Source organism: Haemaphysalis longicornis, unplaced genomic scaffold (assembly GCF_048455015.1).
Source record: "Haemaphysalis longicornis isolate Haplotype H1 unplaced genomic scaffold, Haemaphysalis longicornis Haplotype H1 scaffold_11, whole genome shotgun sequence".
Lineage (NCBI taxonomy): Eukaryota > Metazoa > Arthropoda > Arachnida > Ixodida > Ixodidae > Haemaphysalis > Haemaphysalis longicornis.
The window spans coordinates 62259630-62278761 of NW_027526214.1; the positions used below are offsets into that span (position 1 = coordinate 62259630).

The 19132-nt window shown below is 46.2% G+C and overlaps 1 non-coding gene across 1 annotated transcript; it reads right to left on the reverse strand.

Annotated features, from left to right (window-relative positions):
* Positions 1-8412: 8412 nt before the first annotated feature.
* On the reverse strand, positions 8413-8485 carry Trnat-agu (transfer RNA threonine (anticodon AGU)). Its single transcript has one exon. It is a non-coding gene; the product is annotated as a tRNA-Thr (tRNA).
* Positions 8486-19132: the final 10647 nt, after the last annotated feature.

The window sequence follows — 19132 nt, forward strand, 5'->3', positions numbered from 1 at the left end:
CCAGTACCGCCTCCAGAGCACCGAAGTCTGCTGCTGCGTATCGCCGATCACGACGTTAATGCCACCACGATCCTGCGCGTTGGTCGCAGTAGCGTGCGACCATCCTTGCACCACCAATGTTGTTGCTGTGCCGCATACACCGCTCTTCCTCAGCCACGGCTTTGTCGTTGTGAGAGGCCCGGTGCACCTGTCCTGTGGCTGCGGAAACAATTCAGCAATTGTATGCCAGCACATCCTAAAAGGGACTACCGTCGCCTTCTTCGAATGGTTCATGACAAGAAGGGCTGTTTGTGCTACGGCTGTCCCCGAGGCAATACGATCCGCCAGACTTACACTAAAACCTGAAAAGTGTCTATTTGTATACGAAGAACTCCTGTTCCTTGGCCATGAGATTAGCAGGCAATCACACCTGATCTTGCTAAGAGTGAACTGGTATCCCAGTTCCCTGTGCCAACCAACAAGAAAGCTGTGAGGTGCTTTCTGGGGCTATGTCTTGTCCCCGAGGATACATACAAAACTTCGCCCGCATTGCAGCTTCGCTGACCAATCTTGGGGATGATATCGCCTTCCTTTTAAATAACGAACAACATATACCATTGAACGACCTTCACCAACGGTTGCAAACAGCTCCGGTCTTGGCCTATTTCGACGAAAACACCACCATACCTCTTCATGCCAACGCAAGTAACGTGATACTCGGAGCGGTTCTGCTGAAATGGTAAGACGGTGCCTAAAGGGCCAAACGTTGTCCTCATCGGGAAACAACTACTCGGCCACCTAAAAGGAGTGCCTCACCGTCGTTTTGACGGAACTTAGATTTCAACCATGCCTGTACGGCCGTCCATTTAAAGTGGTAAGTCACCACCACTCACTCTGCTGGTTGATGAGCCTGTTGGACACACCTCAGCGAGTAGCTCGGTGGAGCATGCGGCTTCAAGAATTCCACATAAAAGTCGTTCGCAAGTCCGGCCAGGAGCATGCCGACGCCGACTGTGTCTCGGGAGTACCAACTTTTCCTGCGGCGGCGAGTAACAGCGATGACGACGCTCTTCTTGGCATGCTGGACACATCCTTCGTGCCAGAGCAGCAACGAGTGGGCCCAGAGCTGCGGCCGCTGATTGATATCTTGGAGGGACACTCGCCCACTGTGATGTGGGCGTTTTCAAGAGCGCTGTCATGCGGGTCTCCGCGTTTGTGTTGTCTATGAAGAGAATGTTTCTGGGTGAGGCCTTAGCTACCTGCTTGTTGTTCCTGTAGTACTTCGCGACAAGGTTCGGCAGGCTTGCCATGATTAGCCCACGGCGGGTCACTTAGGCTTCGCCCGCACCCTGACTGGGATGCAGCATACTACTGGCGAAAACGTTTCAGCCCTGCGGCAATACATGCGCCCATGCCATGAATGCCAATGACGGAATGCCCCACCACTCTGGCCAGCGAGCCTCCTGCGCCTTCTCCAAATCCCCGAGAAGCCGGTTGACCCGGTCGCGATGAACCTATTGGGACTATGTCCGACGCCTTCCGTGGGTAACTACTGGACTGTAGTTACCCCCCACTACCTGACTCGGTATGGAGAAACAAAAGATCTCGAAAGAGGAAGTACAATCGAGGTTGCCGACTTTTATATTACAACATTGGTCTCCGCAACGGCGCCCCGGCCATTGTTATTACGGACAGAGGCAAAGCCTTTATTGCTGAGCAGCGATAAAACTCAGCCGTACTTCACATCGGACCTCAACAGCGTACTACCCACAGAATAACGGTATGATTGATGGTCTCAACAATATAAAAGTGGATATGATAAGTATCGTCATACGTCACATTCGCTTACAATAGGGGTCAATGAGACACGGCCAGGGAGACAGAATTCTTAATTCTTTGTGGGAAACACATCACTACTATGTTGGAAGCAACGCAGCCCCATGAACCGAGTAAGTACAACATGCTGCTAAACAGAAAGAGGCGCTGTCAACTGGAGCGCTTATGAACAAGGCAGCAACAGCGCTATGACACGCACCGTTACAACATCCGTCAGAAGACTGCCGTTTTCAAACCCCGAGAACGAGTATTTTCATGGGTTCCTGTTCAACGTCGAGGACTCTATTAAAAGCTACTCAAATGCTGCTTTAGTTCGTGTAGTGTCTTCCACCAGGTAAGCGACGTAATCTACGAGGTTGTGCACGACAGAATCGTTCCTCAACGCCAGCGTCGCCGCGGCCCTGACGTTGTTCAGTTGGTGCGTATAAGTCGTCAAATAGGGGCCCTCCTCGCCTCTGTGAAGAATTCGCCTCTGATGGCGATAAACCTAGCCACTGGTTTTTGTTGTCGTTAATCGGAAAGGATCTGGCGTTGGAATGTGAAGTGCCTGTGAGTTAATTTGTCTTCGAAGGTTATTTTTTGTTTACACAAAAAAAGATCACTGGATTTTATTCTCGTAAGTTTAGCAGGTATTAATATGATATTCCTCGATTATGTTTTCTTGGAACAATTTTAAGGATCGTATAGTTTCTTTCTTGAGTTTTTGTCGCTTCACTCTTACATGTGCGTTTACCTGAGTGTATAACAAATACACGTATATGTAGATAAACGACTGAAAAGATATTGCAAATAACTGATCGATGATCTGTGCAAGCTCATCTTTGTAAAATGGACTCCTGTTCACCAGAAGAACCGAAGCAGCAAGGCCTTTACCGCTAATAAATCTTAGGCAATCACGTCTTCTAGAGCACACGTTTTTTAGGGGGATCCATTGCTTCCTGTGGAAAGCAATAATGGCGTCATTTGAGCAAAATGTTTTCGTATTACGACAGAAAAGTCCCCGCGTTAAACACAAGTGTTTTAAACAAAAAGAAAACGTACCCCACATCGAATCTGCAAGAAGTGCAGAAAAAACTGTTATAGTATAAATTTTCGGTGACAGCGAGATTGCTGGAAATTTTAATATTCATAAATTTCTTATATATGGAACAATAGTAATATATATATTGCCTTTTAAACTACCAAGAAAAGCAAAATAATTAACCACGTGCAAAGTTTGTACTGTAAGTATTTTCTGAAATATAGGCTGTGGTGTCGCTACGGTCTGTCTAAGTTATTTTGTAGAAATAATGCTATACGTAACTAAGAAATAAAAAATACCAAAATACTAGGCATTTTTAAAACAATCACAAGCGAAGAGTAACCTATAGCAGTTCCATGCCCGCACGTTGCAGGTAATTGTTGTTACTACCCTTTTTATTACCAAAATAAGCATCACCAGATTCTTATAGTAAGTTCGGGCTTCTGCAGCCCGGATGAGGATTTCCCTCTTATGGGTACATTTACTCATTTTAAGGATCATTAGCTTATGTTGATTCAAATTAAGATGTTGGTGTTTACACACATCGTGTTTTTGTAAAAGAAAAAAAATTGCATCTATTGTAAGACGAAAACAGACTGAAACAAGGGAACGGTTTTTTAAGGCACGCCTCTTTACTGAGCTCGCAGGTAACCCGGTGACACAGCTGAAAGAGGCACGACGATGATGAATATCCACAAATGATCATTACATTGGCGTATGTACTGTTCAGAGATGCGTCCCACTACCGAAAAGCAAAAAATTAATTCCATGAATTCTCTAACGGAAACATTGCACTAATATACGCTCACACTGCCCCCCCCTCGCTGATAAGTGGCAGCCTGGAAGCTAGCTAAGGGACACGCTGGGTAAAACGCTTCATACGAGATACATGGACGACTTCACTTCCACGTCCCCCGCACGGGGCACCTTGAGCAATCTTAGTGACGGTGCTGGCTATACCGCGGACCCCGAGCCCCCAAACATAAGCTGGATCCAACCGTGGTAATGTGTTTATAGGTGGAGGGTTAGAAACCACGAATGGTGGCCGTCGGAGCCCAGGTCGAGCTCCGGCGGATGGGCTCCCTGTCTGTTTACCCGGCAGGGAGCTCCGGGACCTCTCTCGGTGTCAGGGTAACCCAAACGAAGGAAGTAACCCCGTCCCCTGCTTTTTCCTATTCCATATGTTAATCGAAAACCCCCCTCCAAACATGATCGGACCCTGAGAAGGGTCCGCACCGAAGCATCTTACCCACCTCTTCCTGCCATCCATTCCCCGAAACCCGACAACTACCCCCGCTTTCTGATAGTTGAATCTGTTGACAAATCCAAGCCTCTTTCTTCACAATCCGTATTCCTTGTATTGAAGTTTCTTGAAGCCAACCTTGGCAAGAGGTACAATGCTAAACTAAGAACCGGTGAGGTCTTAGTTGAGGTCAACACGCAGCAGCAAGCGACAACTCTCATCAGCCAAACCCGCATGGCAGACCTTGATATCACAGTCACACCCGAGGCGTTCCTGAATCCCTCGGTGGTTGCGGGCAAGGAAAAGCGCGCCCCAAAGGGTTCGCGGTCCAAGGAGCCTGATCCCTCACGCGCTCCGAGGACATCCGAGGATGAAATGGACATCGGTCCGTCCTTGTCTGCGGTGCACGGCAAGGAACGCGTCCCGACGCCAAAGCCTCCCGACAAGCCAAAAAAGACCAGAGTCACAGCCCCGAAAGACGACACATAAACAACACAGTCCAGTAGCTCCGAAGACTTCATAATTGGAAGAGAGAACATAGTACAATGAAGCTGTAGAGGCCTCTTTAAAAATCTTGACGATGTAAATGAAATACTGCGTGGTAATCAGCCAAGTGTAATGTGTGTTCAGGAAACACATTCGAATTCTAAACACACAAATTTTTTGAATAGTTACCTGGTATACAGAAAGGACAGGGATCGCTGCACACACTCTTCTGGGGTTGTGGCCATAATCGCCCGCAAATCTTTAGCATGCCACCCTGTCACTTTGAACACTGTTCTTGTGGCTGTAGCAATTCGAACAATAATATTTAATAGGTTGATAACGGTATGCTCCATATACATTCGTCCTGATCTTGCACTTTCGAGCTCTGACTTCGAGGCATTGGTCGACCAGCTGCCCGAACCATACATCCTAACAGGCGACCCTAATGCACACAATTGTCTTTGGGGTTCTACTCGTACGGATGCCCGACGTTGCCTGATAGGGAAATTCCTTACATCTTCAGGAGCATGCCTTTGTAACAATAAACTTCTTACATACCATAACATAGGACACAACACATACTCATACCTTGACTTGGCTATTGGCTCTGCAGTTCTCTTTCCTCTTCTCGAGTGGGGTGTGGGAACTGACCCATATGGCAGTGACCACTATCCCACCTCACTAACATATATAGGTAAAGGCCCAAGCAGTTTCTCTTCCCTTAGTGGGTTCAATGAAGCACGAGCTAACTGGAACACATTTACAGAGACATCGAAACTACACTACACAACCATAGGACACCTACACGTAGATGAAGCCGCTCAATTCCTCGCGGCGCACATTCTCGACGCCGCCGAAAAGTCCATTCCTCAGGCCTCTGGTGCCCCGCGCAAACAGCGGAGGCCGTGGTGGAATGAGGACTGTATGCGGGCGCGGGAGGCCCAGAACAAGGCGCGGGGTATCCTCCGCCGGTACCCCACGTCGAGTTACATCATTTTGTTCAAACGGGCCAAGGCGGTAGGAAAACGTGTGCGTCGTGAGGCAAAACGAGAGAGTTGGCGTTCCTTCATAACATCCATAAACTCGTACACAGACACATGGAAAGTATGGACGAGAATACGCAAACTCTCAAGGACAACAAACACACAGCCTGCCTCTGGTCAGCACTAGAGGGGACACACTCGAAGACCAGGCTGACACACTCGCACCACACTTCCAACACCTGTCCAGTTCAGCACACTACAACAAACACTTTCATAAAACACAAACAAACGGCCGAAAAGAAGCCTGTACTAGATAACAATAGGTCGACATCTTATAACTCAGAGTTTTCACTGCATGAGCTGAGGGCTTCTTTGAGCACGTGTAAAACCTCAGCTCCAGGCCCAGACAACATCACATATACAATGATACAATACCTACACGCAGACACTCTTCTAACACTCTTACACATATATAACAAGATATGGCTTTCGGGGCACATTCCAAACTCTTGGAAGGAGGGTATAGTTGTAGCTTTCCTGAAGGAGGGAAAGGACCCGTCGTCCCCCTCAAGTTACCGTCCTATTGCCCTGACGAGCTGCCTGTGCAAGCTTCTCGAGAAGATGATCAATCGCAGGCTCGTGTACTTCCTCGAGTACAATGGTCTTCTCGAGAGCTGCCAGGCAGGCTTCAGGGCGGGGAGATCCACAAACGATCAACTCGTACCTCTTGAATTGTATATAAAGGATGCCTTCGTTCATAAGCAGTATTGTGTAACTGTGTTTTTTGACCTCGAGAAGGCCTACGACGCCGCTTGGCGGTACGGGATCCTCAGGGACCTCAAGTCATTCGGTGTCTTGGGTAACATGTTAAACACTCTTGTCAGTTACTTGTGAGAAAGAACGTTTCCAGTGAAAGTCGGTGCTGCACTCTTAAGGATTCACGTGCAAGAAAACGGCGTGCCACAAGGTGGTGTGTCAAGCTGCACTCTCTTCATAGTAAAAATGAACTCTCTTGGTAAGGTACTGTCACCCACAATCTCTTATTCCATGTATGTAGATGACGTCCAGATATACATTAATTATCATGTAATATGTTAATCTGCGAACTTCAAGTCCAGCTCGGTGTCAAGAAACTTGCCGGCTGGACAGACAAGAATGGTTTTAAATTGAATCCTGCAAAAAGTTCCACCGTTGTCTTCTCCAGGAAGCGTGTCGTCCTTCCGTACCCTGACATTCATCTTAATGGCGTGTCGCTTCCTGTGAACAAGGAGCCCAAGTTCTTAGGTGTTGTGTTCGACCACAAACTCACATTCATTTCCCACATCAAAGAACTTAAAAATGAATGTCTCAAAACAAAGAGTATACTTAAGGTTCTCTCTCACCAATCCTATGGTTCCGACAAAGAACTCCTGCTTCGCTTGTATACTGCTTTGGTTGGTTCTAGTTTGGACTATGGCAGTGTGGTGTATGGGTCGGCGACTAAGACAGCCTGGCGAATTCTTGACCCAGTGCTACACTTGGGCCTTCGTCTTTCGTCGGGTGCTTTTCGCACTAGCCCTGCTGAGAGTCTTTATGTCGAGTGTAATAAGTGGAGCCTTGAGAACCAACGAACATACATGGACTTGCTTTATGCTTTTAAAAATTATTCGCTGAATAATCATCCTTTTTATCCTGTCTTTAACGTTACATCAATATCTCTGCTCTTTGTAAACCGCCCATCCGTTCCTCTGCCCTTTTCACTTAGAGTGAAAGAGCACGCCTCGAATCTCAGTGCTTCGTTTTTAGATGTGTGCAGGTCATCCTTTTTAAACAGTTTACTGCCTTGGCAACCTCGCCCTGTGCCGTGCGACCTTTCTTTTATTACACTTGACAAAAATCGGGTACCACGAGCTGCAATACTGCAACACTTTCTGTCTTTGCGGTTTAAATACACATGTGCAGAATTTTATAGTGACGCTTCTAAAACCTCCACTATGGTGTCGTGCGCTGCTCATGGTCAAAAGTTTAATGCAGCCAGAATCATGATCGTGCGCACAACAATGTTTTCAGCAGATGCGTATGGAATTTTACTTATTGTACGACACATTCTTGAAACTCAAATTCCCAATTCCATCATCTATAGAGATTCTGTGAGTGTTGTAAATATATATATATATATATATATATATATATACATATATATATATATATATATATATATATATATATATATATATATATATATATATATATATATATATATATAGCCAGTCAGAAATGGGCAGTGAGGGGCTTAGTGAATTAAGACAGAATAAGGGTTGGCAGTCAAGAAAACCTCGGAAAACAAAGGGGGGAATGCGTTATGGCATAGAAAAAAATTAAGACTTTTTGAGACTTTTTGAGTCAGAAAGTGGTAAAAAAATGCCCGCAAGGTGGGATCCGAACCCACGACCTGCAGAATACCGGTCTGTTGAGATAACAACTACGCTACCGGCGGGGCTGTTTTCCCACCACTTTTTCGGGTATTTATGTTACTGTATATTTTGTTTCCTGCACTTTGGGGCGGTAGCCAGCGCCACTCAGACTACTCGGGGTGAAGGGGACCTTCTTTTTAACCACCGGGCCGTGACTCGAGTGTCTCTGACATGTCGAGAGCGGTCGACCAGCGTTGAACCCTCTTAAGTTACCTTTGGCACCAAGACTGCCAGAACAGAGGCCCTTGCTATGCATGTAGCGAATCAGAAATGGGAAATGAGGGGCTCAAATAATTAAGACAGAATAAGGGTTGGCGGTCAAGAAAACCTCGGAAAGCCAAGGGGGAATGTGTTACGTTATAGAAAGAAATGAAGAATTTTTTGAGTCAGAAAGAAAGTGGTGAAAAAATGCCCGCTGGGTATGATTCGAACCCACGACCTCCAGAATACTGGTCTGGTGCGATAACCACTACGCTACCGGCGGGGCTGTTTGCCCACCACTTTATCGGGTATTTATGTTACGGTATAGTTTGCTTCCTGCACTTTAGGACGGTAGCCAGCGCCACTCGGTCTTCTCGAGGTGAAGGGGACCTTCTTTTTAATCCCCGGCCGTGACTAGAGTGTCGACGACATGACGACAGGTCGAGAGTAGTCGATCAGCGTTGAACCCTGTTATATAAATATATATATATATAAATAAAAAAAAAATATATATATATATATATATATATATATATATATATATATATATATATAGTATAAGTAAACAGTCGGATACACACAAGAACAATAATAACAAACAAGGTTGACCTACGTAGCGGCAACGGGACTTGCCTTCATCAGAGTAAAGTTACATGATTTTGCTATCGCAAACATTTGGAACACATTTCTTATATAGGTTTGCAGAAAACTGTGAGAAGCAGCCAGCGGAAAATGGTTCGGAAATGGAGAGTACGCATACAGTCGGGCTACGCCTACGTTAAAACAGCAACAAACCAAAAAACAAAGAAGGCGGGGGGAAGCGAGAGAGAGAAAGTGGTCGTGTTAAGAAAGCAGCGTTCAAGGTTCCACCATGACGGATCAACGTATGCCGCGTGGGCTGGAAGTTCAGACAATGCGGGAAACTGGACAACCGCGGTTTCAAAACAAAGGGAAGAGTATACAGTAAGGTATTCAGTGGCTGGGGAGACTGGTTGGGGGCGGAAGCGAACATGGGTGCGCCCCCCCCCCCCCGGGTGAAGAGAATAGATACGGGGCACAAAAGAACATTTCACAGAAGCTAGCAACTGAACAGGAAATAGGTAGGGTCACAAAAGGTTAAACATGAATAGATCACAAAGAGTTGAGCAATATTAAGTGGTGGTGGGAACGAGGCCTCCTTCCCCAGGACAAATGGCATTGTTGAGCTGCATTAAGTAATAAGGCTGCTGTATTGAAGAGTTTCTGCGAATCCTAATGGGAAACTCAATGGTAGGAATAATGAACATAGTTATAAAAATTATGAAGCCGCCATTTTAGTTGATGGATAAGCACGTTAGTTTTCCGCAACTTTCAATATTCCCAAGTGTGGTTGACCCAAACCCTTAAATGAGAAAAGATTCCCGAATCTCGCAGTCGTGGTGCGTTTTAAAGGCGGTTTCTAAAGTCGTTGCTTTAAGATGTTCAAATGCATGCCCGGGACTGTTCACATGTCTTGACAGGGGCAAATAAGGGCAGTTTTTTGCATGAGAGCGGTAATTATTGAACCGTATTCGGAAGGGCGTTTCAGTTTGGCCGATATATTGTTGCCTACAAACAGTGCACTCTAGAACATTTACGACATTAGCGGAGTCACAGTTGAAGTTACCTTTTGTATTTACGTAGACTTCTGAAGCCGTGCTGGTGGCGCGCTGTGAAGTGGTCATGTGTGGGCATACTTTACATGGGGGTTTATTCCAGGGCATGCAGCCAGTTGTTGCCGGTCGGTTGATACGAGAGTTAGTAAGAAAGTCACCTAAATTCTTATTACGTCGGTAGACAACGCGTGGTGGTTCGGGGAATATGCTTTTAAAGCGGTCACTTTGCATTAAGATATTGTGATGTTTTTTTTAGCACGGTTGAGACTTTTGGAGCGGAGGATGAGTTGGTTAAAACTGGGTTTGTTGGCGGTTCCCGTTCGGGGCTTTTTTCTTACAGATTACGTTACGGCCTAATTGGTTGGCTCGCACAATAGCGTCGTCGATAACATTTTCCGGATATTTTTTATTCAGTACGGCGGTCTTGAGTTCACGACAGTTTCAGTCAAAGTCGACTTGGTTTGAGCAAATTCTTCTAAATCGGTGGGCTTGGCTGTAAGGTATTGCTGTCTTGCAGTGTCTGACATGGCTACTTCGGAAGTGCAAATACTGCCGCTTGTCTGTCGGTTTTCTATACAGTTTAGCTTGAAGCCGACCTTGGAAGGTAGTAACGGTGACTTCCAGAAAGTTTACACTGTGGTCCGAATAGAAATGAGCAAGGAAAATACTAGGATGGGCTAGGTTAAATGCCTCAATGAAGGTGAGGAGCTCCGCCTCACCGTGTTGCCAGATCATGAATATGTCATCCATATACCTTTTATAGTACATTGGCTTTAAATTTAGGGTGTAAAGAAAGTTTGATTAGAGGTGAGCCATGAAGATTTTGGCGTAGTTAGGTCCAATTCGAGTTCCCATTGACGTTCCGCTGACTTGCACGTAATGAACTGCGTCGAACTCAAAATTGTTAAGTTCAAGACTAAGCCTAAGGAAGGGTTGGAGAGCAGAAGAATCGATATGTTTGTCGCACGATGATTGCTCATACGCAAGGGATACAGCGGCGATGCCATCTTCATGGGGGATGTTAGTATACAGTGACGCAACATCAAGGGTGACTAGAAGGCAGTTATCAGGAATTTGAATTTTTGAGATGTCTGAGAGAAAGTCATTGGTATCCTTAATGAAGGATGGAAAGCTGGGCGGATTGTCGCAAATGAGAGTATCCACTAGCACGAGAGGTTTTCGGTAACAGTTCCAATGCCAGAAATAATGGCGCTCCCTTGGTGCTTCACCTTGGGAATCTTTGGGAGAAGATAGAATTTACCGGCTACTGGGTTTAAGGGAATCAGGGAACGAGCCGTGGTTTCATTTATTGTTTTTTTAACAAGCTCAGCAAGTTTATCTTTGACAATTTGCTTATAGTCTTGAGTGGGAACATTGGGTAGTGCTTTATAGAACATCGATACTGATAGTTGCTTGTTGACCTCGTTAACATAGTCGGTTTTGTCAAGGAGTACGATTGCGCCTCCCTTGTCGGCAGGTTTAATAATTATGTCGGGACAGCTTGCGAGTTCCTCTAGGGCTTTTGTTTCGTTGGTAATCATGTTGTGGTGGAAAGAAATTTGTGTTTGGTATGCTTTTCGCGCATCGCGTTGGACAGCTTTGATGTACATGTCTAGGCAACTATCACGCTGTGTGGGAGGGGTCCAGTGCTAATAGCTAGGTAGGCTTCTCCAGGCTTCTTCTGTCGTGGGGTGATCGTAGATGTATTCTCGTAGACTCATGTTACTGGCGAAGTTATCGAAGTCCTTAAAAGTTGAAATTCATCAAAACCACCAGTAGCCGGGCAAAAGTTTAGGCCCTTTGACAAGACGTTCATGCGTGCTGGGGAGAGGGTTATACTTGAAAGGTTCATTACATTCCCGGTAAGGTTTTCTTTTGTGACGGCAGGCGAGGGAAAATTATTAGTACAGGGGTTTAACTGACTTGTTTGGGGTGCAGTGGTTGAAGCATTAATTACAGTCGTAGTGACATTATCGGCCGTATTGTCAGAGTGGGGGCAGTTACTAGTGCCGGAGCTTGTTAGGTTCTTACGCATGTGGCCAGTGTTAGAAATGTTATCTCGGTTCAACTTTCGGTCTTTTGTTCGGGATATGGCGGAGGCCGTCTTAGATTCGTGGTTGCTTAAAAGGTTCAACTCTCCTTTGCTTAGTTCCTGACTAAGTAGTTCCTCTTTCTTTCGGAGAGGATGGGCCGTAGTTTCGTAGTGATTCAGGATTATTTCAGGTAATTGTAAAGATGCTTTATCGAGTACCTGTTTCCACTTATTCATTTTGGACGGGGAGAGTTCGCTAGTAGCAGGTTTTATTCTAATGCTAAGACCCCTGGGAGCGACCGCGGCAGTCAAGTACTGTGCAAGAGCGGAAACGTGCGATTCGGAACATAAGCGGTTTTCTGTGATTTTTCTTAGCTTTAAAAACTGTCTTCAAACGGGGAAGGAGGCCGCGTTACCTGTTTTTTTTGTGTTGTAGTCAGTTGCTGCTATGCCGATTCTTTCGAAGGTTGTAAGGGCATGTGGCACGGAGGGCTGGATTTTGGACCCCGGAAGGTCCGGCGGCCACGCTGCAGTTGATTTCGTGGGATCGGCGGTAGCTGAAGATGCGGAGGTTGGGCGTGGAAAGCTGTTGGTGCGGCGCCGGTCAGGGAGCTTCGTAGTGTAGCCGCGAGCGTTCCCTCGGGGCGTTGTGGCCGCTACACGTTTGCCAGTAGGGGTTGGCATGTCGCTGGCGCGAACCACCACGCGTTGTCTACCGGCGTAATAAGAGTTTAGGTGACTTTCTTACTAACCCTCGTATCAACCGACCGGCAACTACTGGCTGCATGCCCTGCCATAAACCCCGATGTAAAGTATGCCCACACATGACCACTTCACATCGCGCCACCAGCACGGCTTCAGACTACTACGTAAATATAAAAGGTAACTTTAACTGTGACTCCACTAATGTCGTATATCTTCTAGAGTGCACTGTTTGTTTGCAACAATATATCGGCCAAACTGAAACGCCCTTCCGAATACGGTTCAATAATCACCGCTCTCATGCAAAAAACTGCCCTTATTTGCCCCTGTCGAGACATCTGAACAGTCCCAAGCATGCATTTGAACATCTTAAAGCAACGATTTTAGAATCCGCCTTTAAAACGCACCACGACCGCGAGGTTCGGGAATCTTATCTCATTTATAAGTTTGGGTCAGCCACACTTGGGATTAATGAAAGTTACAGAAAACTAACGTGCTCATCCATCAATTAAAATGGCGGCTTCATAATTTTTATAACTATGTTCATTATTCCTACCATTGAGTTTACCATAAAATTTCGCAAAAACTCTCCAATACAGCAGTTTTATTACCTAATGCAGCTCAACAATGTCATTTGACCTGAGGAAGGAGGCCTCGTTCCCACCGCCACTTAATAATGTTTAACGCTTTGTGATCTATTCATGTTTAACCTTTTGTGACCTTACCTATTTCCTGTTCAGTTGCTAGCTTCTGTGAAATGTTCTTTTGTGCCCCGTATCTATTCTCTTCATCCGCGGGGGCGCACCCATCTTCGCCTCCGCCCCCAACCAGTCTCCCCAGCCACTGAATACCTTACTGTATACTCTTCTCTTTCTTTTGAAACCGCGGTTGTCCGGTTTCCCGCATTGTCTGAACTTCCATCCCACGCGGCATACGTTGACCCGTCATGGTGCAACCTGGAACGCTGCTTTGTTAACACGACCCCTTTCTCTCTCTCACTTCCCCCCCCCCTTGTTTTTTTTTTGGTTTGTTGGTGTTATAATATAGGCGTAGCCCGACTGTATGCGTACTCTCCGTTTCCAAACCATATTCCGCTCGCTCCTTCTGACAGTTTTCTGCAAACCTATAGAAGAAATGTGTTCCAAATGTTTGCGACAGCAAAATCATCTAACTTTACTCCGATGAAGGCAAGTCCCGTTGCCACTACGTAAGTAAACCTTGTTTGTTATTGTTCTTGCTGTGTATCCGACTCTTTACTTATACTATTTCTGCGCGCTTTGTGAGTTTATTTTTCGCTGGATTTGTTTCTACCATGAGCGCTGACAGGACCACAGCAAAGAGCATCATCTGGAAATTTCCGCAGACCAAAACCACAACAGTTGTGATCGGGGACTCTCAGACCAAGTATTTTTACATCACTTTCATCCCCTCTGCCCTAGAACCCCCGCTTTTGTTTCTCAGCCTGGCGCATGCATTGCTGACGCACGCTCACTGATCAACTTTATCCCTGCCTCTGCCACTACAGTTTTTCTGCATGTTGGTACTAATGATCTCAGCTCTACTTCCGCTGAACATGCTTTCTCTGACTACCGCTCAGAGACTGACCTTATTCTGGAATATCGACCGAACATTTCCACTAGTAACGCTAGTCTCATACTTCCCCGCTCCGCTAACCGCCGCCGCGACAACCGCATCTCTCGCTTCGCTCGCTGCTGCAACGAAAAGGCACGCCGTTCCAACTCACTTCTCCGCGAATTTTGCCGCCACTCACGTTTTGTCCGCTTCGTCGATCATTGCTTTGAGAAACTTCCAGCCTGCCGAGTACTCGCTGCGGACGGCTTACACCCGAGCTTCGAGGGTGTGGCCTTGTTGGCCGGCCTCATTCGTGCACTCTGCTTCATGCAACAGCGCTGCAATCGTCTGGGCTGGCGCGACTTCGCATGCACCGCCGACCCAGTTGCAGCCCCGGCTATAGTGCCAAATGACGGCGACTTTCCACACTGCCTCCAATTCTATCCAGTGTAACCACCCCGGAGCCGTGTCGTGCCAGCAGCCCACCGCCACCGCCCCCCAACCGCAACCACGACGCCCCGGGCGAGCGCCAGCGCCCCAACCCCGAAGTCCACGGACGAGCGTCGCGCAAGCGACATGCCAACCTCTACTGGCAAACCTGCAGCGGCCACAACGCCCCGAGGGAACGCTCGCGGCGACACTACGAAGCACCCTGACCAGCGCCGCACCAACACCATGCCACGCCCAACCTCCGTATCTTCAGCTACCGCCGAGCCCACGAAAACCAACTGCAGCGCGTCCGCCGGACCTTCCGGGGTCCAAAATCCAGCCCTCCGTGCAACATGCCCTTACAACCTTCGAAAGAATCGGCATAGCAGCAACTGACTACAACAAAACAAAACGGGTAACGCAGCCTCCTTTCCCGTTTCAAGACAGTTTTTAAAGCTAAGAAAAATCACCGAAAAGCGCATACATTCCGAATTGCACGTTTGCGCTCTTGCACAGTACTTGACTTCCGCGGTCGCTCCCAGGGGTCTTAGGATTAGAATAAAACATGCTACTACTGAACTCTCCCCGTCCAAAATGAATAAGTGGAAACAGGTACTCGATAAAGCATCTTTTCAATTACCTGAAATAATCCTGAATCACTACGAAACTACGGCCCATCCTCTCCGAAAGAAAGAGGAACTACTTAGTCAGGAACTAAGCAAAAGAGAGTTGAACCTTTTAAGCAACCACGAATCTAAGACGGCCTCCGCCATATCCCGAACAAAAGACCGAAAGTTGAACCGAGATAACATTTCTAACACTGGCCACATGCGTAAGAACCTAACAAGCTCCGGCACTAGTAACTGCCCCCACTCTGACAATACGGCCGATAATGTCACTACGACTGTAATTAATGCTTCGACTACTGCACCCCAAACAAGTCAGTTAAACCCCTGTACTAATAATTTTCCCTCGCCTGCCGTCACAAAAGAAAACCTTACCGGGATTGTAATGAACCTTTCAAGTATAACCCTCTCCCCAGCTCACATGAACGTCTTGTCAAAGGGCCTAAACTTTTGCCCAGCTACTGGTGGTTTTGATGAATTTCAGCTTTTTAAGGACTTAGATAACTTCGCCAGAAACATGAGTCTGCGAGAATACTTCTACGATCACCCCGCGACGAAAGAAGCCTGCAGAACCCTACCTAGCTATTAGCACTGGACCCCTCCCACACAGCGTGATAGTTGCCTCGACAAGTACATCAAAGCTGTCAAACGCGATGTGCGTAAAGCATACCAAACACAAATTTCTTTCCACCACAACATGATTACCAACGAAACAAAAGCCCTAGAGGAACTCGCAAGCTATCACGACATAATGATTAAACCTGCGACAAGGGAGGCGCAATCGTAATCCTTGACAAAATCGACTATGTTAACGAGGCCAATAAGCAACTATCAGTATCGATGATCCATAAAGCACTACCCAATGATCCCACTCAAGACTATAAGCAAATTGTCAAAGATAAACTTGCTGGGCTTGTTAAAAATAAAACAATAAATGAAACCACGGCTCGTCCCCTGATCCCCTTAAGCCCAGTAGCCAGTAAATTCTATCTTCTCCGAAAGATTCACAAGGTAAATAACCCAGGACGCCCCATTGTTTCTGCCATTGGCACTGTTACTGAAAACCTCTCGCGCTACGTGGATAATCTCATTTGCGACATTCCGCCCAGCTTTCCATCCTTCATTAAGGATACCAATGACTTTCTCTCAGACATTTCAAAAATTGAAATTCCTGATAACTGCTTTCTAGTCACCCTCGATGTTGCGTCACTGTATACTAACATCCCCCATGAAGATGGCATCGCCGCTGTATTCCTTGCGTGTGAGCAGTCATCGTGCGACAAACGTATCGATTCTTCTGCTCTCCAAACCTTCCTCAGGCTCATTCTTGAACTTAACAATTTTGAGTTCGACGGAGTTTATTACGTGCAAGTCAGCGGAACGTCAATGGGAACTCGAATAGCACTTAACTACACCAATATCTTTATGGCTCACCTCGAATCAAACTTTCTTGACACCCAAAACTTAAAGCCAATGTACTATAAAAGGTATATTGATGACATATTCATGATCTGGCAACACGGTGAGGCGGAGCTACTCACCTTCATTGAGGCATTTAACCTAGCCCATCCTAGTATTTCCCTTGCTCATTCCTCTTCGGAACACAGTGTAAACTTTCTGGACGTCACCGTTACTACCTTCCAAGGTCGGCTTCAAACTAAACTGCATAGAAAATCGACTAACACGCGGCAGTATTTGCACTTCCGAAGTAGCCATGTCAGACACTGCAAGACAGCAATACCTTACAGCCAAGCCCACGATTTAGGAGAATTTGCTCAAACCAAGCCGACTTCGACTCAAACTGTCGAGAACTCAAGACCGCCCGCCTGAATAAAAATACCCGGAAAAGTTATCGACGACGCTATTGTGCGAGCCAACCAATTAGACCGTAACGTAATCTGCAAGAAAAAACCCCGAACGGGAACCCGCCAACTAACTTCGTTTTAACCCACTCAACCTCCGCTCCAAGAGTGTCAAGCGTGTTCAAAAAACATCACAATATCCTATTGCAAAGTCACCGCTTAAAAAGCATATTCCCCGAACCACCACACGTTGTCTACCGGCGTAATAAGAATTTAGGTGACTTTCTTACAAACTCTGGTATCAAGCGACCGGCAACGACTGGCTGCATGCCCTGCAATAAACCCCGATGTTAAGTATGCCCACACATGACCACTTCACAGCGCGCCACCAGGACGGCTTCAGACTACTACGTAAATATAAAAGGTAACTTCAACTGTCACTCGCTAATGTCGTATATGTTCTAGAGTGCACTGTTTGTAGGCAACAATATATCGGCCAAACTGAAACGCCCTTCCGAATACGGTTCAGTTATCACCGCTCTCATGCAAAAAACTGCCCTTATGTGCCCCTGTCAAGACATGTGAACAGTCCCGGGCATGCATTTGGACATCTTAAAGCAACGATTTTAGAAACCGCCTTTAAAAAGCACCACGACCGCGAGGTTCGGGAATCTTATCTCATTTATAAGTTTGGGTCAGCCACACTTTGGATTAATGAAAGTTACGGTAAACTAACGTGCTCATCCATCGATTAATAATGGCGGCTTCATAATTTTTATAACTATGTTCATTATTCCTACCCTTGAGTTTCCCATCAGGATTCGCAGAAACTCTCCTAATAAAGCAGCTTTATTAGCCTAATGCAGCTCAACAATGCCATTTGTCCTGGGGAAGGTGGCCTCGTTCCCACCTCCACTTAAGAATGTTTAACCGTTTGTGATCTATTCATGTTTAACCTTTTGTGACCCTACCTATTTCCTGTTCAGTTGCTAGCTTCAGTGAAATGTTCTTTTGTGCCCCGTATCTATTCTCTTCATCCACGAGGGGCGCACCCATCTTCGTTTCCGCCCCCAACCAGTCTCCCCAGCCACTGAATACCTTATTGTAAACGCTTCACTTTCTTTTGAAACCGCGGTTGTACAGTTTCCCGCATTGTCTGAACTTCTAGCCCACACGGCATACGTTGACCCGTCATGGTGCAACCTTGAACGCTGCTTTCTTAACACAACCCCTTTCTCTCTCTCGCTTCCCCCCTCCCCTTCATTTTTTTTGGTTTGTTGTTGTTATAACATAGGCGTAGCCCGACTCTATACGTGCTCTCCATTGCCGAACTATTTTCCGCTTGCTCCTTCTCACAGTTTTCTGCAAAACTATATAAGAAATGCGTTCCAAATGTTTGCGACAGCAAAATCAGGTAACTCTACTCTGATGAAGGCAAGTCCCGTTGCCGCTACGTAAGTAAACCTTGTTTGTTAGTGTTCTTGCTGCGTATCCGACTCTTTACTTATTATATTTCTGCGCACTTTGTGAGTTTATTTTTCTCTAGATTATATATTTTTATATATATTTATATATTTACATGTATGTATATATATATATATATATATATATATCAAAAAGTAGAGTCCGACGCAAGTCTCAAAAAACAAAAACAAACATGTTTACTAACGTTTCGACTGGTGGTCCAGTCTTCATCGGAGTAACATTTACAGTACACTGCAGAACGCTTTTATAGGTGCGTGTGGAGAGAGTAGAAATTGCGCTACAGTGCGCCCTCTTTGAAAGAAATCATACGTCATCATTCAGCAAAACAAGAAAAAACGCAAGACATACACATGAGAGGGAATGCACTGCCCTCCCTCTTTTTTGGGAGAAAAGGTGCGCTACAATGCGCCCTGTTTAGAAGTAGTTATTGGCAAGTGGTACAACAAAGAGAAAAGAAAAATGCAAAGGGGCGTCTAGGAAGCAGGTAAATTGGCGCCTCTCCTCATAGGAATTAACAGAAGAAGCGGGGGCGGGGAAGAGAAAGGAGTAAAGGCGGCAGAACGAGATAAGGAAATGGGGAACGCGCGTCAGCACGTCATCGCTTTTCGTCTTAGGAATGTGTCAACAGAAGAAGCGGGGTGAAAGCGG